The sequence below is a fragment of the Eriocheir sinensis genome, chromosome 1 (assembly GCF_024679095.1).
Source record: "Eriocheir sinensis breed Jianghai 21 chromosome 1, ASM2467909v1, whole genome shotgun sequence".
In the NCBI taxonomy this organism is placed as follows: domain Eukaryota; kingdom Metazoa; phylum Arthropoda; class Malacostraca; order Decapoda; family Varunidae; genus Eriocheir; species Eriocheir sinensis.
The window spans coordinates 11,567,279-11,592,278 of NC_066509.1; the positions used below are offsets into that span (position 1 = coordinate 11,567,279).

Here is a 25,000-nt window from a genome sequence, read left to right on the forward strand (position 1 = left end):
GCTCATGGGAAGTAGCGAGGACCAAGAGCACTCCACTACAGCGAGGGGGGAAGGAGGAGGAGGAGGAGGAGGAGGAGGAGCAAAACGACAACGACGGTGACGAGGAGGAGGATGACGAAGAAAAGGAGGACGACGAGAAAGACGATGACGAGAGAGAGGATGACGAGGACAAGTAAGGCGAAGAGGAGGAGGAGAGAGCAGGAAGACGAGCAAAAGGCGCAGAAGCAAGAGCACGAGAAAGTATGAGGCGGGGAAAAGTGGAATACATAAAGAGCATAAGAAAACAGACATGAGTGACAGATGAAAAAAAAGCCGGGGAGGCAAAAGACGAAGAAACTGAGGTAAAAAAAGGTGAAAATGCGAACGCGACCGAAACAAAGGAGAGAGGGAGCAGCGAAGCCACGGCTGCGACGGCGTGGGCACGAAAATAGTGATTCGACAGCGAGGAGACGTAAAATAAGAAATGCATTAAGAAAAATAAGTCTTCTGAAGGAAAAAACTATTGCACAAAAGGAGACAGTACACACACACACACACACACACACACACACACACACACACACGTATTCGACATGAGAAGGACGTACAGATTGACAGATACATTAAATAAATAGTGAGAAAACGAAATTTTAAATATGAAATTTTTTGAAACGAGAATACGTTCAAAGAAGCGAAGAAAAATATCGCCTCAAAGAATTTATTGCAAAATGGAATTGTGTAAAAACTGCGGCCTTCATGCAAGTTTAAATAAAGAGCTTGATCCAATTATTATTAAAGAAACAGGAACCGAGCTCAAAGAGGAGGAGGAGGAGGAGGAGGAGACGGAAGAGGAGAAGGAGGGGGAATACTGAAACATGGAAAGACTGGTAACAGCCAGTCTGTTGGGTCTTTACGGAAAGAGACGGTGAGTCCACAGAAATAAAAGCAATAATATATCTACAAAAGCAAAAGGGATGAGAGATAGAAAAAATACATTATCACTGGTAGAGGGTTGAAAAAAAGAACATTAAAAAAGTAATAACTGACATCATGACAATATTTAAAGATAAACAATTTTTTTTACGAAATCTGATGTCAATTTTCGACGCATTTGGATGTACTTTCCTTATGCTGACGATGAAGAAATAGCGATCATAATTGATGCCCCGCATGTGTTCCCTCTCCGATTTTCGCAGAAAGCATAAATTTAAACCAACTGAATCACAACTGAAATCATTTTGGAATGTTATTTATTTACACTTCTACATTGCTCTTCGTCGGCTACAGTTTACATTTTTCCTTAATACACTCATTGCTGAAGATAAAATAAACTTTTGATATACTATAAATTAGACAACCTCGTACAGGTTTTTATTTTCACAAACTAATCATTCAAGTTCTCTACTTAATGCTCTCTTAGTAATGCAGATCAATGAAAGATTAATGAATACACAGTTGTCATTAAACACATAAATATAATGATCAGTGCCATTAAACTTTCCTACTATTTATCAGTTTGGCGTCATGAAAACGGCCATGCTGCATTTATGTAAATTCTATAGTCTTATTTTTTTATTCAGAGAACACGAATGTCTCCTGGGAACGATAAACTCTTCCAGTCATATCCTTCTGACGGCTGTGATCTATATTCAATGTTTTCATATGCTGTTCCACCCTTTGCTAGGCTAACACCCTCAAACTAACATCTGGTGGCTGTCTATGTAACTCAAATCAAGTAGCAAGGGAACATTATGTATCTCCTGGGAATGTCCTCGTCATTCTAGACTCGTCCTTCTATGGCCTAAATGCCTTAATATGTGTTTTTCAATGCCTTTCCACTCTTTTTTTTATTTTTTTTTTATTTATTATATTTCTTATGTTTCCGCCTATGGCGCCGGTAGACTTTCTTAGTGGAGCCTGTTGGCCGGCCACAGCCTGTCGTGGCGCAGGCAAGTGTTTGTAGTGGCGCCATCTTGCTTGGCTCATGCTTTCCCCCCCCCGGAGCTCATCAATGACCCTCTCTTTTAGAGAAATAATCCATAGTCAGGGTTGATGTCTTCTGGACAGCATGTGGGTAGTCTTAGACCACTCGGCGGTGACTGAAAAATCTCAGCTTGCGGCACCGGGCGGGACTCGAACCCGCGTGATCCTGGACGCTGCGCCGTCACGCTATCCACTCAGCCACCGCTACATTATCGAAACATTCTCAAAGCAATAAAGTTATCTTCTTAAAATCCTTTTTGTAAGTTATTTTTTCTTTTTTTTTGTTCAGGGATGAGTGTCTTCAAGAAACGGGCAGCACGTGCAGCCGAACTCTTCCAAGGCATACGCCCCGGTCTTGTTTTTCATGAGTTCGTCCCTCGGCTCACGGCACATCACTAGGCGCCACGTTACACAACCGGAGCGGCAGGAAAAAACACGCCTACGCAAAGGGAACGGACAAGGAAAGCAGCGTGCCACCGTTCCCCAGGACCATCAGCGCATCCCTGACACACAACTGGCGCTTCTCACCGTCACGAAGCGTAACCACACATACGATGGCCTTCAAGAAAGGATTACGGTGTTTGTGCGGAGAAGCTAATTAATACACACGTGCCGCACGTTTCCATAGCAACGAGTCCGTTGACTCCAGCATACATGCTCTCGCCCCTTCTTCCAGACATCAAACAATCTGTTGTTTCGAATCAAACGCCAGATTTTTTTTTTTTTTTTTTGAGAAACTGGTGGCAAGATGTCTAAGAAATATAATGGCAAAAATTCGTACCCTGAATTTTAGGATCAATATTTTTAACCACGGTCACCGTAGCCATATTAAAGAAAATTTTACCTTATCAATCATACACATACCGGAAGTGAGGAATCTGTGTTTGATGCTTTTTCGTTGCTTATTTTGAAAAAAAAAATATGAATGAGGCTGCCCTAAAACATGGCAGAAAATTATAATTTTATTATCCAAGCATCAACCTTGCACTGCAATTCAGAATAAACAGGACTGAGCGTATCAAGAGTTTGAATACTATACATTCTTCAAGCAAGTCTGTTCATTATAATGCACACCGCTGACCACTCAGAACTGTCAGTGGCAGCAGTATCATGGATTACTCCTCTATACAGTCTTTCGGAAGCCTTCTCTTGAAAATTCAATAACGTTTATCTCACCCTAATCAGCGTTCTTCTTAAGGGAACTGAGCCATTCCCTTCTCGGACTCAATAACCTAGTTATCACGCCCATTAAGCGGTTTTAATGATTTAATTATGAAATCATTATATGAAACCGACTCATAGGCCTACTCTCATTCACTACTTAAATATGAGAACTCAATTACAGTATTTGACGCCACTGAACCAATAAGCGAACAAAATAATGCCAGAGAATGTCTTTCTCTTTTCTCCTCAGCTTTCTTGATTCAATTTTTTCTCTATACCTCTAAAATCCTCCTACTTCGTTCTTTTCTCCTCCCCTCTACTATTTTCCCTATTCTGATCTGTTATCTTCTTTTTTTTTTCATTTTTACAATGTTTACAGTCTCTCTTTTACTTTTACTTCTATTCACTACCTTCCCTTTCATTCATTCTCTCTCTCTCTCTCTCTCTCTCTCTCTCTCTCTCTCTCTATATATATATATATATATATATATATATATATATATATATATATATATATATATATATATATATATATATATAGAGAGAGAGAGAGAGAGAGAGAGAGAGAGAGAGAGAGAGAGAGAGAGAGAGAGAGAGAGAGAGAGAGAGAGAGAGAGAGAGAGAGAGAGAGAGAGAGAGAGAGAGAGAGAGAGAGAGAGAGAGAGAGAGAGAGAGAGAGAGAGAGAGAGAGAGAGAGAGAGAGAGAGAGAGAGAGAATACACAAGAACGTCTCATTTGAGGAAGGAGTGTGTTTGTGGGAGCCGAGGCAACACCTCAATGAATGTCGAGGAGGTGGAAGGTGGCAGGGGGGGAGGGCGGGGGGGGATAAAACCGAGGATGAGGAGAAGAGGTAGAAGTAAGGGGTGGAGAGTTAGGAGGGCGAGGATGATGATGAGGAATAAGAAAAGGCTGAAGACAATATAGGAAACCGTTATAGCAATGGAGGAAAGAAAAACAGAGTGATACAGATTTACATATCCAAGACAAAAAAGAATCAGAAAATAGGGAAATGAAGCCCACCGAAAAACACCGAAAGAAAACATAACAGCAAGAATATAACACAAGAATAAAAAACTGAATGATGGAGTGGATTGAGACGAAAATTTATGGCATTAAGAATAATTATTACAAATCCCACCCAAACACAGAAGGCAAGGTGGGTTTGGCGTCCAGTTAAAACCCACCTTAACATCTGATCCACAAGGTAACACTCACCACGGATTGTAGGCGGCGCGGGACTAGTAATCCTTCTTTCAGAGGCTCCAGAGTGTGCCGTCTGCATGGTGGAGTCTTCAAAGAGCTCGCCCACTTCTGAAAGGCGAGATGGAGAGCAAAAATAACGCGGCGTGATGTGACAGCTGAGAGACAAAGAAGGAAAGGGGGAACAATAGAGAAATAAAGGATGAAAGGAAGAAAGGAAAACGAGAAGTAAGGAAGAGAAGGGAAGAAGAGATGTAAAGAGAAAGCAAGTACGGTGTGGAGGGAGTGCAATGGAAGAACAGAGAGGAAGAAAAGAAGAATATGGAGGAAGTAAGGAAGAAAATGCAGTTAGAAAATATAAAGGACTGGAGGGAAATAGGGAGCAGTGACATGGAAGAACAGAGAGGAAGGAAGGAAGGAATGAAAATGCAGGTTAAAACATAAGGGACTGGAGGGAGGTAGGGAGGACGGAGAGAAAGAGGAAGGAAAGGAGGAAAATAGGAAGGAAGGAGAGACAAGAAACTAACTAAAGGGAAAGAGAGGGAAAGATGAGAAGTTAAATTGAGAATGAAAGGGGAGGAAGGCGAAGTGCGTAGGCCTGAAGGGAAAGGATGGAGTGGAAGCTTGAAATTAGAGCAGCAAGGGGAAGGCGATAGAGGAGACTGATTTGGTGGAGGGATCGGCTGTCTCAAAGAAAATGAAGGAGGTTGAAAACAGGAGAGGAAATAGGAGAGGAGAGGAGAGGAGAGGAGGAAAGGAGAGGAGAGAGGAGAGGAGAGAAAAGGAAAGGAAAGGAAAGGAAAATAAAGCAGAGAAAAGGAAACGCAAGGCAAGGAACGTAGAAGTGGAAATGAGGCGAAAAAGAAAGAAATTTAGGAACAGGAAACGAAATAAAAGGAAATACAGGGAAGGAAAGGCAGTAAAGACAAGGAAGAAAATAGAGAGAAACCTCTTTGGAAGAATACAAAAAGGTAACTACTTGGAGTACGGAAAGGAAACAGACAAGACAACAAGAAAATGAAGAAAGGAGAAACAAGAGATGCATTCAAAAGCAAAATTGACTGTCTGAAACTAAATAATAACAAAGAGGGAGGAGGAAAAAGGAAAACGAGAGAGAAGATAGAAAAAAGATTCATTTGGAAGCAAGATGGAATGCGTGAGGGAAAAAATGTGGGGAAAAGGCGAGAAAAAAAAGATGAACTTGTGAGGAAAAAAGTGAGAGGAAAGAATGGCAAGAATGACATGCAGCTGTGGAAGAGGGAGGTAAAGGAAGTACGGAAGGAAAAAGACTGAAAGGGAAATAAGATCGAAAGAGAGGAGGGTGATGTTGGAAGCGAAAGCAAAGGATGGAAAATAGTTGTGGAAGAGGAGAAGAAAATGGAGGAAAGGAAAGGAAGGAAGGAAGACTCATTTGGAAGCAGGATCGAATGTCTGGATGAAAGAAAGTGGGAGAAAAAGGAGGAAAAAGTGAGGGTGTGCAAAACTGAGGCAAGAGGAAAAGATGACGTATAATTGTGGAGGAGAGAAGAAAATGGAGGAAGGGAATGGAAGGAAGGAAGATCGAATGCCTGGAGGAAAGAAAGTAAAGATGAGTGAGGTTGGGGCGAGAGCAAAAGATGACCTATAGCTGTGGAAGAGAAAAGAAACATGAGGTCAAGGAAAGAAAGGAAGGTAGACTCATTTGGAAGCAGGATCAAATGTCTGGAGGAACGAAAGTGGCGGAAAAAGGAGGGAAAAGAAAATATGTGAGGGTGTGGCGAGGGCAAAAGATGACGCATAGTCGTGGAGGAGAAGAAACTGGAGGAAGGAAAGGAAGGAAGGCTCATTTGAAAGCAAGATCGAAAGTCTGGAGGAAAGAAAAAAGGAGAGAAGAAGGTGTAAGCGAGGACAAAATATGATACACAGTTGTGGAAGAGTAGATAATGGAGGAAAGGAAAGGAAAGAAGGGAGACTCATTTGGAAGCAAGAGCGAGAGTCTGGAGGAAAAAAAAGCGGGAGAAAAAGGTGGGAGAAATGAAGTGAGTGAGGCAGAAGTGAAAGCAAAGGATGGCGTACAGCTGTGGAGGAGGAGAAGAACATGGGGAATAGGAAAGGAGGGAAGGAAGACTTACTTGGAAGGAAGATCGAATGACTGAATGAAAGAAAAGAGGACGGAAAAGGAAGGTGTGTGAGGCTGCGGCGAAGGGATGGATGACATATTATAGTTGTGGAATCCTCTTTTAAGGGCGAGATGGGAGGTCTTCGGGAAGGTGAAGGGAATGCTACCGAGAGGAAAGGCTTATAAATGATTAATGAAGGTTGGCGCAGGTGTGCAGGCTGGAGCACACCTGCGCGAGCTGCATAATTAAGTAAATGTTTGTTGGTGGAAGCTTTTTCTCTCGTCCGAAATTTTACAGTTAACCGAGTCACTTGAAACATTAATCATATCAGGGTGAAAATCAACGGCGGGGTAAAAGTAGATGAAAAAAAAAATAACTAAGCAAACTGGTAAATAGAGAAAATATAAAACTGCAAGGGCGTTCCTATTTAATGAAGCGAGAAGTACCATCAAAGGGGAAAAAAAAACATTATTTGTTTGTATTGAATGCATTTGCTTAACCAAGCATTTCGTGAAAGATTCCTTACCACATATCAAAAAATGAGAATGAAAAAAAACACAAATACACAAAAACTTCAAAAATGCAGCATCATATTTGCACGAATATACTGCAAAAACCAACCCCCAAAAATATGAAATAAGAAACTAACATTAATTAATACGTTATCAGCAAACCACACCAAGGGCGAAAGACACACGCACACGCACGTACACGCACACACACACACACACACAAAAAAAAAAAAACTACGATCTGCGAGCCGTGATTATCTGAACCCCTTGACCTCACCTGCCTCAGAAATCATTAGCTCCTCTCACACCCTCCTGCACCTTATCCGACTGACAGCTTATCTTCCTCCGCTCCCTTTAAGCACCGGCCAACACAACCTTCTCATTTTCTCTTTCTTTGTTTTCCTCTCCTCCACCCCATTCGTATCCACATCTATTACTCCCATTAACCCATCCGACTCCGAACATTCATTCTGCATTAGTGTACAGTCTTTCTCCTCTCACTCTGTCTTTATCTGCTGCTCCATTTACCGCCCTATTCCTCCTCCATCTCTTTCTCACAAATTCTCGTCCTCTCAAATCACTTCCTGCATTCTACTGACCCAATAAGCTTCACAACATACATCATATTTTATCTGTTCTCTTTCTCATTCACTTCCTCCTCCTACTTCTCCTCCTCCTATTATTTCTTCCCCTCCTCCTCCTCCTCTTCTTCCGCCTGTATTATTTCTCTCTGACTTGATATCAACTTCCTTCCCAGTATTTCCTTTCTTTCCTTCTCCACACTCTCATCTTTCTTTTCCTCTTTTCCCTCATGATTTCCTCTCTCTCTCTGTTTTTACTTTATCTTCTGCTTTCCTTTCTCCTTTCTACCTTGCCCTTTGCTCTCTCCTCTTTCCCGTCCTGGTCAACCGTCCTTTCCTCACGCCTCCATGCTTATTTTTTTCTTCCCACAATCCTTCATTTCCTTGTTTCTACTAATTTTTCTTCTGCTTTCCTCTCCCTTTCTCCCTTGTTCTTTTGCTCTCTCCTCCTTCCCGTCTTGACCCTTCCTCCTTTGTTTGCCCTTCCATGCCCACTGTTGCTTTATGTTCCCACACTCCTTTATTCTCTTGTTTCAACTTTCTCTTCTGCTTTCATCTCCCTTTCCACCCTATTCCTTTTCTCTCTCCTTCCCGCACTCACCCTCCCTCCTTCTCTCCCTCCTCCAGGTTGTTATTTGTTCCCACACTCCTTCATTTTCTTGTTTCTACTTTCTCTTCTGCTTTCCCTTCCCCTTTCCACCTTGTTCCATTGCTTTCTCCTTCTCGTTCTGGCCCTCTCTTCCTCCTTCCCTCCCTCCCTCATCCAGACTAAGGGTTCTGCACAGTCGGCTTCACCCTCATCCCTCCTGGAGCAATATTTCCCTTATAATGTATACGCTTCCCCACCGGCTGTTCCTTGGACGAGTTATGGTCTCAGAAAGCTAGTCTGGATTTCTCTCTCTCTCTCTCTCTCTCTCTCATCCTACACTCATCATCATCATCATCATTATCATCATCCATGCATACACCACTTGACGCCATGATACGATTAGCAAATAAGTAAACAGTAAATTAAGTTTAATATTGAATCATTAGTAATTAGGGAAATGGTGGACTGGGTATTGGCGTGCCAGTGGCGTGAATGGGAGGATCAGTGCCTCATAATACAGGCACCATACATTTATTACTTTTCTTTTGATCTTTCGGTTTACTGACTATTAGTCCGCACTGTGCATAGTGGAAAGCATGCGATCTTATAAATATTATTTACCACTATGTAAAAGCTTATATCCAGTTAAAAAAAAGAACTCTTTTTTTATATGCATGTGAACAAAAATAAGTCGGGGGATAAGTAAATATATAAAGATATACATTAAATTTCCTGAATGGATAGCGTGACGGCGCCGCGTTCGGGACGACGCGAGTTCAAACCCCGCCCGGTGCCACCAAGCTGGGATTTTTCAGCCCCCACCGAGTGGCTTAAAACTACCCACATGCTGTCCAGAAGACCACCTATCAACCCGGACTCTAGATTCTAGGATTAAAGATGAGCTCCGGGAGGGCAGCATTAGCCAATGGAAGATGGCGCCACTATAAACACTGGCCTGCGCCACAACGGGCTGGGCCATACCATCAGGCCCCTTAAAAGACAAGCCTACCGGCGCCACAGTCGAAGATGTAAAAAGAAAAAAAAAAAAAAATCTACTTCGGTGTTCCCAAGCTAGTCTGTCTGACGGTAAGAGCTAAATAAAGGACTATCGACTTTATAACCTAAAGTATTAGTATTCTTCTGGTTTTACATGTTGCACTGTATTTAACATTGTTAATGCAAAAACAATAACAACAACAAAACTACCAACAACAGCAACAACAACAAAAACAACAACAATAATAACATTAATAATAATAATAATAATAATAATAATAATAATAATAATAATATTAATAATAATAATAATAATAATAATAATGATAATGATAATGTAGAAACAATAATACTTATACCCATATGCATCGCTAAAGAAAATGGAAGATAGCATAAGAAAAAGGAACTATCGATAACGGATACTAAGCTAAAGCTACATTTGGAGGAGGGCACACAAAGGCGGGACGCGAATGAAATATTGCGCACAAAAACGTCCATAAAACATTGCCTAATTAGTTTAATCTTTATGGCGGAATGTTTATCGTCGGAAGCGTAATAAAATAATCAAAAGTTATTAATTTGAGTTATAACCTGTAAAATTTAGACAATATATCTAATTTACAACGGTGTGTGTGTGTGTGTGTGTGTGTGAGAAAGAGAGAGAGAGAGAGAGAGAGAGAGAGAGAGAGAGAGAGAGAGAGAGAGAGAGAGAGAGAGAGAGAGAGAGAGAGAGAGAGAGAGAGAGAGAGAGAGAGAGAGAGATCGTCAGAAAGACACAAATATGGACGTTTTAACACACGCAGACATTCACACAGACAAACAAGCAAATGCAAACAAACAGGAAGCCAACCAAACAAGGACACACACTTAAACACACAGACGGACAAACAACCAAACACGAGAAATGGGTCTGGAAATAAATAATACCTATGACATATAAATATTGCTGGGAAGCTGTAAAGTTTTTCCCCACTCAAAAACTTTCAAGGTACGTTGGAACCAAATAAACTTTGAAGGTAAATTCAACCGTAACAAGGGAACGGACTGGCCACACCCCCGCGGGCTGAAACATTACTTTTTTTTTCATACTAAAGAAAACAAACCATCATGAGGAGTCATCGAAAGGTTAGCTGCTCTATTTAACCTGGTAGCAGCGACGGGCCAAATTTGTGGCTTTACCGTGTAGCAGCGACGGGGCAAATTTGTGGCTTTACCGTGTAGCAGCGACGGGGCAAATTTGTGGCTTTACCGTGTAGCAGCGACGGGGCAAATTTGTGGCTTTACCGTGTAGCAGCGACGGGGCAAATTTGTGGCTTTACCGTGTAGCAGCGACGGGCCAAATTTGTGGCTTTACCGTGTAGCAGCGACGGGCCAAATTTGTGGCTTTACCGTGTAGCAGCGACGGGCCAAATTTGTGGCTTTACCGTGTAGCAGCGACGGGCCAAATTTGTGGCTTTACCGTGTAGCAGCGACGGGGCAAATTTGTGCCATGATATAAACCCCCCAAAAATAGATGATGCATAAACCGATCACAAATGCGTTGATATATATAATGAAATGGTGTGCGTGAGTGATGATTTTTTCTCACTATTCTCGCTTAGAGGGGCCTTTAAGAAACATGATCCCCGCAGGTACCAGGTTAAGGAAGATTATAAGCTCTCTAGATTCTCAAAGATCACCGAGCCTACACACTTACGTTTAATAAGGCTTTCGTTTTGGTTAATGAGCATTTGCAGCAGCAGTTTTATGAGCCTAGTAAGAGTTTAACACGGCTTCTGCACCATGAATGTGACGTACACTCCTAAGAACTCGACTAATCTCCTCTTTGGCTTTTGGAAATATTTGTTGTGAAAGTCGAAAGCGTCTGGGAATATGGGGATAAGTCTTCCTTGGATTGTGTGGAAATCGTTGGTGCCATCAACACGACAAACCAGCACCGTCTCCCACTTCACCACCACCATCGTCACTACACCCATTACGTTACGAGCAACAAATCAACTTTAAAAAAAAGATGAGAAAATGGCGAGAGAGAGAGAGAGAGAGAGAGAGAGAGAGAGAGAGAGAGAGAGAGAGAGAGAGAGAGAGAGAGAGAGAGAGAGAGAGAGAGAGAGAGAGAGAGAGAGAGAGAGAGAGAGAGAGAGAGAGAGAGAGAGAGAGAGAGAGAGAGATTTACATAGATTTACATAGAAAATCAGACCACACAGACCAGACTTGGTGGTCTGTCCTTAAACCTAAGTGATTTTACATTAATCAGAAGACTCCAACACGTTGCATTTCTACTCTAGTTGATATTAAGTTGAAGGAGGTGACGGTCGAGATTATTTTTGAAGGAGTCAATCGTGTTACACTGGACCACTGATGTTGGGAGCTTATTCCATTCTCGCACTACAACGTTGGTGAAGAAAAATTTGGTGCAGTCTGAATTTACTTGTCTACATCTGAGTTTTACGCCATTGTTCCTCGTGCGCAAAGTGTCATCGATCATAAAGAGAGAGAGAGAGAGAGAGAGAGAGAGAGAGAGAGAGAGAGAGAGAGAGAGAGAGAGAGAGAGAGAGAGAGAGAGAGAGAGAGAGAGAGAGAGAGAGAGAGAGAGAGAGAGAGAGAGAGAGAAATGTGTTTGAGTGTGAGTACTAAAGGCCTCGCTAGTCCTTTGCCCGTAAACACACACACACACACACACACACACAAACGTCATCAGGCCCGGGGTCAAGGGGCGCGAGTAGTGAGATATCGCCCGGCATTACGAGCGGACGCAATGGGTTTTGACCAAGTTTTAGCTTTATCGCTGACGCTCGGGTATGAGTTACGGCTGGCGGGCGGCCGGTCGATGCGCGCCTGTCCGGATGTATAGCGGTGAGGTGGTGAGAGTGGGTTCCTCAAGGTAAGGAGAATGTACACTTGTCCTGCTTAATATAGTCAGCCAATTAACTATGGTGTTCCTGAGGACAAATGGTGGTAGTGAGGGCTACTTAATAAAGATCTAGATCAATATAGATAGCCTAATAAAAGTTGTATGGCGTATACATGAAGAAAAATAGAGGTGATGAGGGCCAGTTTTACAAGGTTACGAGGACACATATTGGTTTGCTTTGATATGGACAACCTAATAACATAGGTATAATTTTGAGGGGGACGAATGGGGGTTCAGTAAGGTAACATTAATACACAATGGTCTTGTGTAATAACGAAACTGTTGAACTTTCAGTGGCGTTTTCGGGGATAATGGGAGGAGGTGAAAGCCAATTCTAGCGGGAATGTATAACCAACACCGGTCCGTCTCCATATAGACTTAATAATAATGTGTGCATACCATTTCTGAGGAAAAATGGGATGGTGGAGGCCAGTTCAGCAAGGTAAAGAGAATACACATAGACCATCTGTTTATTATAAATAAACTGATTCACCTTACATAACATCCTTGGGGACATTTTGTTCTGACTGTTGGGTCAAACAGGAGTAATAGTAAAGGTGAAACAAAGAAAAACGGCCAAACCGTCAATTCTAGTTATATTTTTGCACCGTGACACGCACCTAGAGTAGATATTTCTAAAACGCAAATCAGAGCTAATAATATGCTGCAGATCAAATAGGCAATGATACGGGGTACTTTCCACACTTCCCTTCTGGGTGAGAATCGTCAGAATCATAATATACGAGTATGGCCTTGATCTTTCCTTCTCAAAAGAACAAATTCAGACAGACAGGAAGATAAGGAAAAGTCAGAGTAAAATAATTAGTATAAAGGCAGAATAATGATTCAAAGTACCATCCACACGTACGTACACTGACGAACACCTTTACTGTACACCTTGCTCATTTCCTCCCCTTACAAGCTCCCATGCACGTATATCGGTGGCCCGGACCCTCGCTGGACGATCGGGCCCCTGCGGTTCCTTGGTGGCTTCGCGGCGCCTTGTCCACAAAGGTTTACTGCCTCAGATTCAAAATTTTATGGAGTCCCGGAGTGATATTTTGGTTTCCATTCCATTGGTGAGGCCAAGTGAGTTGTCCCAGAAGAGTATTGCAATAGGAACAAAGTGTGTATGTGTGTGTGTGTATGTGTGTGTGTGTGTGTGTGTGTGTGTGTGTGTGTGTGTGTGTGTGTGTGTGTGTGTGTGTGTGTGTGTGTGTGTGTGTGTGTGTGTGTGTGTGTGTGTGTGTGTGTGTGTGTACCCTATAGAGGAAGAACCTGAGGGTGTATCGGATTACAAACTAATGATTACACAAGAGAGAGAGAGAGAGAGAGAGAGAGAGAGAGAGAGAGAGAGAGTCCTTCACCGCGCCCAAGGGAGACAACAACCTATGAGAGACATTTCAACTCGGTACCCAACTTTTAGTCACCGAACCGCTACATTTCACCGTAGACTTTGTTCAACTCTGCCTGTCTGTCTGTCTCTCTCTCTCTCTCTCTCTCTCTCTCTCTGATATCAAGAAACAAAGAAAGATGTAAAAGGGGAAAAAACTCGCCAGCTAAAGCTACTCTACTGTTATTACTGCTTCTACTAGTACTGTTACTACACAATGATAGTAATATTATCATTAGTATAATTGATAATAATAACAATAATAATATTCCTGTTACTATCGGTAATACTACTACCACGACTACTACTATTACTACTACTACTACTACTACTATTCCTCCTCCTCCTCCTCCTCCTCCTCCTCGTCCTGCTACTACTACTACTACTACTATTACTACTATTACTACTACTACTACTACCACCACAAATACTACTACTACTACTACTACTACTACAGTACGAACAACAACAATAACAACAACAAACCCTGGTAAACGGCAGAGATGTAACTGACAAGACTTTCTTTACCAAGTTTGTTCCCTTTCCTTTCATCTTCTTAATAACGTTAGTTCCTCTTAACAACAAGAAAAAAAACAAGAAAAAACACAGATACACAGCAGCAACACAAGAAGATCAAACCCCCTCGCCAAAGACGCTGTGTATACGTAAACGGAGGAAGGATAAAGGAACATACACTGAGGGTACTAAGCTATTACGTAGATTACAAGATATTATTCCGTGGGCGATGGGACTCTGGGTTACTTATCAGACCCGTTACGCCGTCATTAAAGCTGCCTTGACTAACATTCAAGGGGGCCATGTTACCATTTGTTAGAGGGATGAGTAGCAACCTGAGAGGATCATGATACCATTTGAGGCCAGGTTACCATTTAGGGGAGAATTACGTAACTACTTAAAGGATACTATTTGAGAGGTAAGGATACAATTATTCTAGTAAGGGTTGAGTTACCATTTGGGGATAGTGAGGTTAGTATTTAAAGGGGGTTCAGTTACCATTTCAAGTGGCTAGGTTACCATCACTTACAGGGAAGGAAGGTTACCATTGAAGAGGGTAAAAAAATGGTATCTACCATTATTAGGGCTAGATTGCCATTTAAGGGAAATCTACATAACAATCCAAGGTGTACTAACTTATTACTTAGATGTCACTACGTTGTTTGCTCCAACTCATTTGCATTGTTAGTGGCCAAACCCGAACTGAGAGACGGCGCATGTGTTAGCATTTCCAGAAGCTAAAATTACCAGTGCCCTAGAATTTCATTAAACTCAATGGTAAGCGAGGAAAGAGAAGAAAACCCTCATGGCCCACATTCCACCAGCCTTCATTCTCCGCTCAGCCTCCGCCTCGCTCTTCCCCTCTCATCCCCTTTAGCTGTGACCCCCCTCTGCCCCCCTTCCCCCCCTTTAGCTGTCGGTCCCTCTCGACTGAACGCTTAATAACAATCGTATATCACAGGCGAGGGAGGCGGTGACGTCACGCGGGGCTAAAACAGTCGGTCATTCATCACAGGCCTCTCTGTTATCGGGACGCCAGGCGGGGCTACGGCGTGTATGTGTTAGCTTGTTAACGTGCAATAATATAAGACGACAGGTAGATGTGATTGGTCCCCTGTTCCTGTCTGTGTGTCTGTATCTGTCTGTCTGTCTTTCTGTTTGTGAGTGTGTCTGTCTGTCTGTCTGTGTCTCTGTCTGTCTGTCTTTTTGTCTGTGAGTGTGTCTGCCTGTCTGTCTGGGTCTCTGTCTGTCTGTATGTGTCTGTCTGTCTGTCTTCTCTCTCTCTCTCTCTCTCTCTCTCCATCAGTTTGCGTACGGTTTGTTAACAAGGCCAATAATACATCATACCTATGTCATACTTCTTTCAGATTTCACAAGCGGTTCAGTTTATTTTTGAAACGCATGAATTATTTACTTGCCCTTTTCTCTCATACGCTGTTCAAATCGCTGACTTAATATTTGATGATCCTTATACATATTCATTTTGGTTTGAGACAGTTTTCTCTTCGCCGCCACGCATCGGGTTTTATTTCAGACTCCACGGTCAGTGTAGGGAAATGTCCTGTCACTGTGTGCTTTAATATCTTATGGCTTTAACATGTTTATCACTTTGCTTTCGGTAGTTCCCCTTTCAGTTCCATTGCACGTTTTCTATTAGACGAACAGGCCGCAGAATTTAATTGTTTTTGCTCAGTAATACAAATTTTGCAACAGATATATTTTGTGCCTTTGACAACGGCCATTTTCTCGTGATTATGGGCACGGGAAAATCTGTAAATTGCGATTCTTCCCACTTTTTCTCGCTATTGCAGTTGTTTTGTTGTAGCAGTAATTGTTGTTTTTTTGGTTGAATTCAGCGTGACAGTCAAAATAGCTCGACATTAAATGTTTTGCATCTCTAGTGACGAGGCCGTAGCGGGATTTGCATGTAAAACCAACATTTGCCAGCGAGACTTTTTTCCTCTCCCTCTCTTTATCCTTATTTTTTTTTTACCCTTTTCCAAGCTGATGAGAGTTTCCGAACCTCTCACAACTCCCGCCATAAATTTCATCCGGGGAAAATTGATACAGTTAAAGAAGCATCGCTCTTCCGGCCGCGCGCCCTTCAACCAGTTTCATTAAGCGATTTGTCAAGATTTTTCCGACTTCCTTATCACGAAACACATGCTGCCATTTTTATATATAGGGGGCAACTTTATGCTGTTTAAACTGATAAAGAGATAAATATATTGAAATCGACAGATAGAGATAGAGAGAATAACTGAGGGAATAACTAGTTTTGTTTCTATAAATACACGTAAATTCCACCAGCCTCTTTCACATAGGTCGGTACGTGTAGACGCTACCCACTTCCACATCACGTATTTTTAAAGGTCGAAAATGATGTAAAATGAGTTATCTTGAGTTTTTTTTTTAGAATTCATGGTAAAGAAGCCTTGTCAAACTCCCACCACAGTCGTAAAAAGGAAAAACCTACCCCTGGATAGGCCTACAACTCCTGCGGCAGCCCAGTTAAATGTGTGTGTTTGAGCAACGAGATGTTTAACAATATGGACTACAAACGGATGGCTATTGTGGGTAACTCTGAAAGCCTCCAAGATGCTCAAACCAGCCCGTTGAAGATGGCGAGACTCCCTTCCCTGGAACTCGATTACCGTGACAACATCCAGGAGGAGAGAGAGAAAAAAAGGGCATGAAAAAAGAAAACTAAACTGGTTAAGGAATATCGAATTACCACGTACACACACACACACACACACACACACACACACACACACACACACACACACACACACACACACACATTTCATCATCATCTTCTTTTTCTTCTGCTTTCTTCTTCTTCTTCTTCTCCTTCTTCTTCTCCTTCTTCTTGATCGGCTGCTTTTATATGTTGTGGCCAGTAGGTTATGTCTCCTGTGCCCTTTTATTCTAGGCCTAACTGTCTCATGTATCTCTTAATTCAATCTCTCCACACACAAAAAACATACCAAAAAAAACACATACACACAAGAGGGCTTTACATGTCTTATACTGGGTTGTTACATAATTCCAAAGCCTAATAAATTCTGTCTAAATTTCCTTCATCCGACTCAGTAAATTCAGCATGCTGCCACCGAGTCTTCGCAGAGGGTAAAATATTTGTGTCCGGCGCCGCATGAGAGCAACAAGAAGATGGTCCTGCAATATACATCACTGGCGGGGCTCCTCTTGCTGCCCTTCCTTCCTTCACTCATCCTTTCCTCATTCCTTATTTTCTTCCTTTTTTCTTTTTTTCTTTTTTTTCTCTCTTCCTTCCCGTCTTCCATTATTTATTTATTCATTTATGTATTCATTTCCTCTCAAGCGACACCTTTGAGACAATCAAGGCACCTCTCCACCCGAAATTGACCTCTCTTTTGGCTACTCTTTACTTTTGTCTATTACAGGAGCGGCGAGTAGCGGGCTTTTTTTTGCACTCTTTCTGTTGCCCTTGAGCCGTCTCCTTTGATGTAAAAAAAAAAAAAATCACTTCACAGGAAAATGTAGGAAAAACCTTGACGGCAGATGAAAATGTAAAGGTGAAACGATCCGTTGATTTGGTATCCGAAGACAGAATACATGTAAAACTTTCTGCCATCTTCATATAAGGAAGTAATAAATGTGTTTCTCTGTATTGTTAGTAGTTAAAACCGTGACGGAGGAAAATGAAGAGTAAAAGAAGAAAAGGTACAAGAATTATGTAACATGATAATAGGAGAATGAAGTCAAGCCAAGGAGAAGGTTAAGGGGACTATACAGAAAAGGAAAGGTGTTGAGGGAGAAGGAATAGGAAGAGGCAAGTTAAGAGCCATAAAGATCAGGAAGATAAAGTGGCACAGTTTTTGTATTAAGGATTTTCCGGTGATTTTCCGTTTTCATCACCGGCGCCCTCCTCCTAATGGCCCTTAATTACTAGCATCCTTGTTGTTACTACTGTTAGTTCTGCTTCCATGTGTTTCAGCCAGGTGTTAATAGTGAGATTCAATGCTCACCAGTCAGCGAAGAAGCCTACATCTTCAAGGTCTTGCTTATGTTTTATCTTTAACTGCAAAAACGAAAGACTTCTCTCCATTTATAAATCGCTTAAATAACTTCATGTTTATACCTATGATAAAATATTTTCTTTACAAAAGAAGGTCGTATGTCCATCAAGAATACCTTTCGAAAACGTACAAAACACTTGGCATAAAACTAAATTTAAGACCACATTCTTTAAAGTAGCAGAAGACGAGAAGCGCAGGCAGGTAACCGGAAGCAATACGTCAATCTCAAAACAAATGACTCGTTAAATAGGAAAAATATCGTCGAATAACCTGAACCACGAAAAACTGTTCCGAACGTTTTTAAGACATCCAACAGAGCGACCAATTTCCCGTCAGAGGAGGATGGATGGCGGCACGCGGCCCGCCAGGGCTGCTCCTCAGGCCTGAGTCTCAACGGCAGGTGACGATTGATGGAACGCCGCCAACAGTAGCGGCCAGCGGGAGGGAGTCTTCTCCATGCCTACACAGTTTTGCTCAGTCTCGATGGTGAGGGAGACAAGAAATGACGGTCCTAAGGGATGGACACTGCCCTTTGTCGAGGGGAAACACGATTATGGAAAAGTAGAAATAAGGGTGGCGTTCATATAGCTCTAGTAAAGAGGTGGACGGTACAATTTGTCTAAAAGTGAATATTTATACCGTAAAAGTATCAATGGTCATCACCTTTAAATGGATGGATGGTATAACTTTACTGGGTCAATAACGGTACAGTAAAAGTATTAATAGTCTTTACCTCATAAGGGTTGGATGGCAACTTTTCTGAGTAAATAATGGCACCATAAAAGTATCAATGGTGTTTAACTTCAGGTATTGACAGTGCAACTTTCCTTGGTGAAAAATGATACTCTTTCAGTAGCAGTGATCTTTAAAGTGTTGAGGGATAGACGGTACACATGTCTGGGTGAATAATGGTACCCTAAGAAGAGCTACGGCGTTTAACGTTTGAGGGGTGAACGGTACAACCTGTCAGGGTGCACAATAAGGGTGAAGCAGAAGAAGCAAGACTCGCATACTAGATCATTAGAGGTTTGTAACTCATCAGTTTTTTTTTTTTTTTTTTTTTTTTTTTACGTGACAGCCTATGGCGCCGGTAGGCTTTCTTGAGGGGCCTAGTTGGTGGTCGGCCCCAGCCCTTCATGGCGCAGGCAAGTGTTTTTTTTATAGTGGACGGTGCAACTTGAGTTTTGGTAATATTGTTAAAAAAAGACATGGAACTCTCATCCTACAAGAAGCAGCATTGTTCTTTACTTCCTGGGGAGAGAACGGAGCAACTTTTAGAGGTGAGTAATGATACCATAGAGAAGGCAGGACTCGAATGGCAATTCAACATGGCGGCAGCGGTAAGTTTCAATGGGTGGAACTATTGCCGCTGATGGCCTGAAACCGTGACAGGTTGAATACATAAGTAATCGACAACACCAAAGAGACGATGCACACTATCCAGTAGATTAAATAAATACTCAAAAAAAAATTCATATAAGTAACGGAACAGTCATTAGAAAACCAGCGTATGATACATAAGATAATATAAATTGCCATCCATGTCTAAGTAACTCGAATCCCAGTGACCCTTTAAGATTAAGAATACAAATAATTGGCTGCAAAATATATGCTGCATGTTAAAGATGGCCATTTATAAATATAAACTGTCGTTGTAAAAATAATTTTGAGCTCAAATTGACTTTAAATAATAAGTGACCCCAAATTGGTTCAAAGTTATGGGAACTGAATATTCTTGACTTACTAAGCTTTCCCTCCACCCAAAAAAAATCTATCAATGAGTAACCTTAACCAAGGGACTGCAATCTAAAAAAAACATGACTAACTCATAAATATCAGTGATTTACAGAAGGAAGAATTAAACTAAGGACAAACAAAGCGCAACAAATAGTCCAGATTCACAAACCCACATTGAAGGCGATAAAGTAGATGGACTCGGAAAGTGTCTTTGATGCTCGGATAATCTATAGAGGAGCTAAAGTGGTCAAATAGGACGCGGAGACTATCAGGAGCCTTCCAGCATCCTGGTTGTAGAATAGAAAAGCGTCCACAACACAGTAAAGGCGTATTCATTTTCTTTTATCTGCTAATCATTTCCTCACTACGTATTGTCTGTTAAAGAAGGCTTACATATATTATATACATGCACGCAACACCCACGCACCCACACCCACACCCACACCCACACACACACGCCTACCTGTTCGTCTTACAGCAGAAAGGGGAGCAACAGGTCTCTGTCTCGGTGCGTCGCCGCGTCGCCGCGTCGTGCAGCGGCCTCGAGCTGTAATCACCAGAAGTAAGAGTTCTGAGTTAATCAAACAAACTTTAAATGTTTTTAGATGCAAGGCAAGAAAAAAACGGTAGGTCATTTATATGTATTTCAAGATCAGAGAAAAAAGTGCACCTGCTATGTGACTGAAAAGAAATTACTTTTGACTTGAAACTAAAAACTCTTCATATAAATAATTCTTTGAAGTATACAATTATATAGTGAAAGCGAAATAAAATACTTCCATTGCCGGGATTTTGATTACTTTAATTTCTGTGTGGCATCAAGAAGATAAGTTCATGTGTTTAGACTGCAAGGTAGTGTGGCAGCCTCAGCCTCGTCCGCTGTTCTCTTCCCCCTCCCCTCTCTTCCCGTGTCCAGTCTATCACGCTACCTCGGGACGGTCTCCATCAGGTGCGGGACTCAACGCGGGGAAAAAGTTCAGACCCTTCTGTTCAGTTGTGTTGCCTCACATGTGTGTGTGTGAGAGAGAGAGAGAGAGAGAGAGAGAGAGAGAGAGAGAGAGAGAGAGAGAGAGAGAGAGAGAGAGAGAGAGAGAGAGAGAGAGAGAGAGAGAGAGAGAGAGAGAGAGAGAGAGAGAGAGAGAGAGAGAGAGAGAGAGAGAGAGAGAGAGAGAGAGAGAGAGAGAGAGAGAGAGAGAGAGAGAGAGAGAGAGAGAGAGAGAGAGAGAGAGAGAGAGAGAGAGAGAGAGAGAGAGACACACACACACACACACACACACACACACACACACACACACACACACACACACACACACTGGCACCCCTTACAGTTTACACTAATAATAACCTTCCTGGAATCATCGAACTACCAAAAAAAGTTGAAACATTCTATTTCGGAATAAACAAAAATCGCCAACGAGACAAAACATGTCTGGGGCCGAGGGCAGCAGGGACTGAAACAAGGAGCGCGTCGAAGGGAGGGAAGCCACGAGAGAGGAAGGGAACGGAGGTACTAAAAGGAAGGAGGAAAGCCTTTATAAATAGAGACCAATGGCATAATGTGGGTGGCGAGGGCGAAGGTCTGCGTGGCAACATTCCCAGAACTTTGCCTGAAGCGGCCTGTGGGGCGAGCCAGAGCGACTTGGCACAATGCATAATAAAACGAGGCTGCATTGAGTCCTAATGGGTCGACCTGAGTGCGTGCCGGGGTAGCTTTTTCCCTTATTTTTGATGGGATAAATTCAGAAAGAAATCGCTTAATGGCTTCACAGGAAATCCAACAACAACGGACAGACAACAATGCCGGAGAGACAAAAGGGTTCTATTTTTTTTTTTTTTCAGATGCAGGAATTTTCGTGTCACCGACTCCACCAAAAATGCACGTCGAGAAAAATATCGACAGGAAATAAAAAAAATATATCCAGGAAGAGGAAGAAAAATAGACACTCGGGTGTAAAAATAAATATTTCCGATTATCCGAGGAAAAAAGAGTAAGTGAGCTTACAGAGACGGAAAATTGATTGTTAATTTTATGCGCTTCGACGATAGGAAAGAAAGTGTTGGGACGTTGTGTGATGCTGCTTGCTGGGACCTGAGGCCATCGTAATACTCCTTTTGTCTCTTATAGTTTTCTACCCCTATGAGAGGACAAACTATATGCTCCTGAATGAATAGGTGGATAATGATATACAGATATGGATGGATAGATAGATCGATATAGATGTATAGATCGATAAAGGTGGCTACATTGATAGAGATGCATAGATAGATATATAGACAGATAGAGATGGATATATAGGTATATAGAGAGGGATAGATAAATTGATAAAGTGGTTAGATTGATAGAGATGAATAGATAGATAAATATAGATAGATAGATAGATAGATAGATAGATAGATAGATAGATGGATTGATAGAGATCAATGACATCGACAAAAGGATTGTTTTTTTGTCAGACGCAGATATTTTCGTGTCAACAGGGAATACAAAATAACTTCGGTAAGAGGCAGAAAAATCGACACAGCTGAAGAAAAAAAAACGACTATCCTAGTTAAAAAAAAAAAAAATGTAAGCGAACGCTGGGTGTTTATAGCGAAAGAAAATTAGGTGTTGATTTGATTCGGTTCGACGATAGACAGGAAAGTGTTGGGGACATTGAGTGATGCTATTTACTGAGACGTGAGGCCATTCTAACACTGCTTTTGTCCTTTACGTATATCTACCTCAATGAGGGGAAAGACTATATGCTCTTAAATTAATACATAGATGGTGATATATATATATATATATATATATATATATATATATATATATATATATATATATATATATATATATATATATATATATATATATATATATATATATATATATATATATATATAAAGAGAGAGAGAGAGAGAGAGAGAGAGAGAGAGAGAGAGAGAGAGAGAGAGAGAGAGAGAGAGAGAGAGAGAGAGAGAGAGAGAGAGAGAGAGAGAGAGAGAGAGAGAGAGAGAGAGAGAGAGAGAGAGAGAGAGAGAGAGAGAGAGAGAGAGAGAGAGAGAGAGAGAGAGAGAGAGAGAGAGAGAGAGAGAGACACACACACACACACACACACACACACACACACACACACACACACACACATACATACGTAAGTAAAGATACATGCATACATATAGGTAAACGTAAAAGTGGAAAGTCAGTTAGAGACTCGTTGATGATGCATATATAGCTACATAACTGGGCTGGGATGTGAGGGAGATGGACACATAAATACTCACATATATCGAAAGGAACAAGAAAACAAATAAATATGGAAAAAAGGGGAAGATGAACTGTTGGATGCATAGACAAGGAGAAAAAAACATAGCCAGACAGGCGGACAGAAGAGACAGTGAAGTATAAGCGAGCCAAGCCGTACCTGTCTCTAAACGTATAGTCTAGTTTGAGAAACAACAACGAGCTGTCGGGAACAGACGAAGCCGCTGCCTCGCTCAGTCCACCGCAGCCACGTTGTTATGTATTCTGAAGTTCCGTTGTATGATTAATTCCGGTACAAGGCAGCGGCAGCCGACTGAGACAACTTGGAGCCATCACATGATAAAATCATGCATCCCTGACAAGCCTGCAAAAGAAAAATGATTTTTCACATAGTTTTGCATTCCAGCTCATATAATTTCAATGTTATTGAAGATATTTCCAGCATTTTTGTAACAAAGAGCAAAAATTAGGAAAGAAACATGGAGAGAAAGCATCCTAAATACAATAGCATATACATAAAATAAGCTGTAGAACAGATAAAATCATGTATATAGTAAAACAAAAACCCCAGGAAAATAAATCTTTTTGACGGATGGAGTCCTCTATCGCCTCAAAGCTTTAGCCACACAAGCACACGACGGAACTGACACAAATATGAAGTCAGTCTGGGTGAGTCTCGAGCCTCTCCACACGCTGCCGCATTACCCTCAATACATCACTTTCTCTCTCATGTGTCAGCTATTTACTATTTGAAATTGTGTATTTAATATTCTGTATGCATTAAACAAGGCTATATAGTGCTATGAATATGTCGCTTAATAGAATAATGGCAAAGACTTGTATAAATTTCATAACACGTAACATTTTTATTATTTCCAACGGTGCCAACTATCAAGACACCATGCCACTTCCCCTCTCACCTACATCCTCGATGACAGCTACTCCAACGACAGTCTTTACCCCGAAGGTTGAATTTGGCAGAGTTGTAGCCCCGAGAGGGCACCACCCAAACTGAGTCAGACTAAAGCAAAGTATTTGTTCCTCGAGTGAGTGGTTAGGAGAGTGTAGGATGTGTATGGTGGCGTATGGATGGGAAGCAGAGCATTATAAGGAGAGGCTTTGCATCTCCTGCACAGTGGTTGAATTTCCTACTGCAATGAGTCATTCAATACAGAGGAACATTCGGACTCAATAAGAGGAGAGGGAGTATGGGAAGACTACGTAGATTGCTGGTATTATTGGCCACCTGATTCTAATGATTGACTGATGAGAGAACACTGACTTTGAAGTATATTGGTGGTGGTGAGAAAAGATAATATCCTCGCTGTTTATTTTCTTTGTTTAATGTGCGTGCAAGTATATAACAAAATAACAACAAAGCTACATTAATGGATGTTGACCTCTTCATGCTATTACGTCTGTGGAGGATATTGTCAGTTTATAACAATGAAAGCATGTCGCCGCTTTACGCTGAGGCCAGACAAAGGACGACACGTGATCCGGAAGAAACTGGGGGACGCATGAAGTTTGCCAGGAAGAGGGTGTTTATTGTTCCTAGAATGGATAAATTTAATACAAGGGAAACTGACTAAATGCTTTCAGGGATTGCCAGTGGGTGTGGCGGAGGCCGTTCACCCCAGAAGCACTGAGAAGGGTCTCCTCGCATCAGTCTTCTTTGAAGAATCAGTGAGGCTTGGTCTGAGCTTTGGGGTAAGAACAGGAAACGACCGGTTAAGCTGAGAAGACGGCGAAAGGAGGTTAAAATATTCTTTACATGTATATTTGACGTCCACAAGGAAAATACGACAAAGAAAAGTCAGTTTTTTAGTATTTCACTCTTGTTTCTCTCAGCTCAACACGCCACGCAGATATTTGATGGACGTGTAGCATTTTTGCTGAATAGTTTTTCTTAGCTTCTTTTAGTGAGTAATTTTGTTTTTACTTAAAACTTTCTAACGTCTGCATAGTGGTGTGAGAAAAATGTGTGTGTGTGTGTGTGTGTGTGTGTGTGTGTGTGTGTGTGTGTGTGTGT

The 25,000-nt window shown here is 41.7% G+C and overlaps 1 long non-coding RNA gene across 1 annotated transcript in view; it reads right to left on the reverse strand.

Moving 5' to 3' along the window:
- LOC126987683 (uncharacterized) overlaps positions 1 to 23,326 on the reverse strand; it is an 82,490-nt gene extending 59,164 nt beyond the window's left edge. Inside the window, exons 1-3 of the long non-coding RNA XR_007741231.1 lie at positions 23,129 to 23,326; positions 20,188 to 20,271; positions 4,342 to 4,437 (exon numbers count right to left, since the gene is read on the reverse strand). This is a non-coding gene — a long non-coding RNA (uncharacterized LOC126987683). The remainder of the gene's footprint in view (positions 1 to 4,341; positions 4,438 to 20,187; positions 20,272 to 23,128) is intronic.
- Positions 23,327 to 25,000: the final 1,674 nt, after the last annotated feature.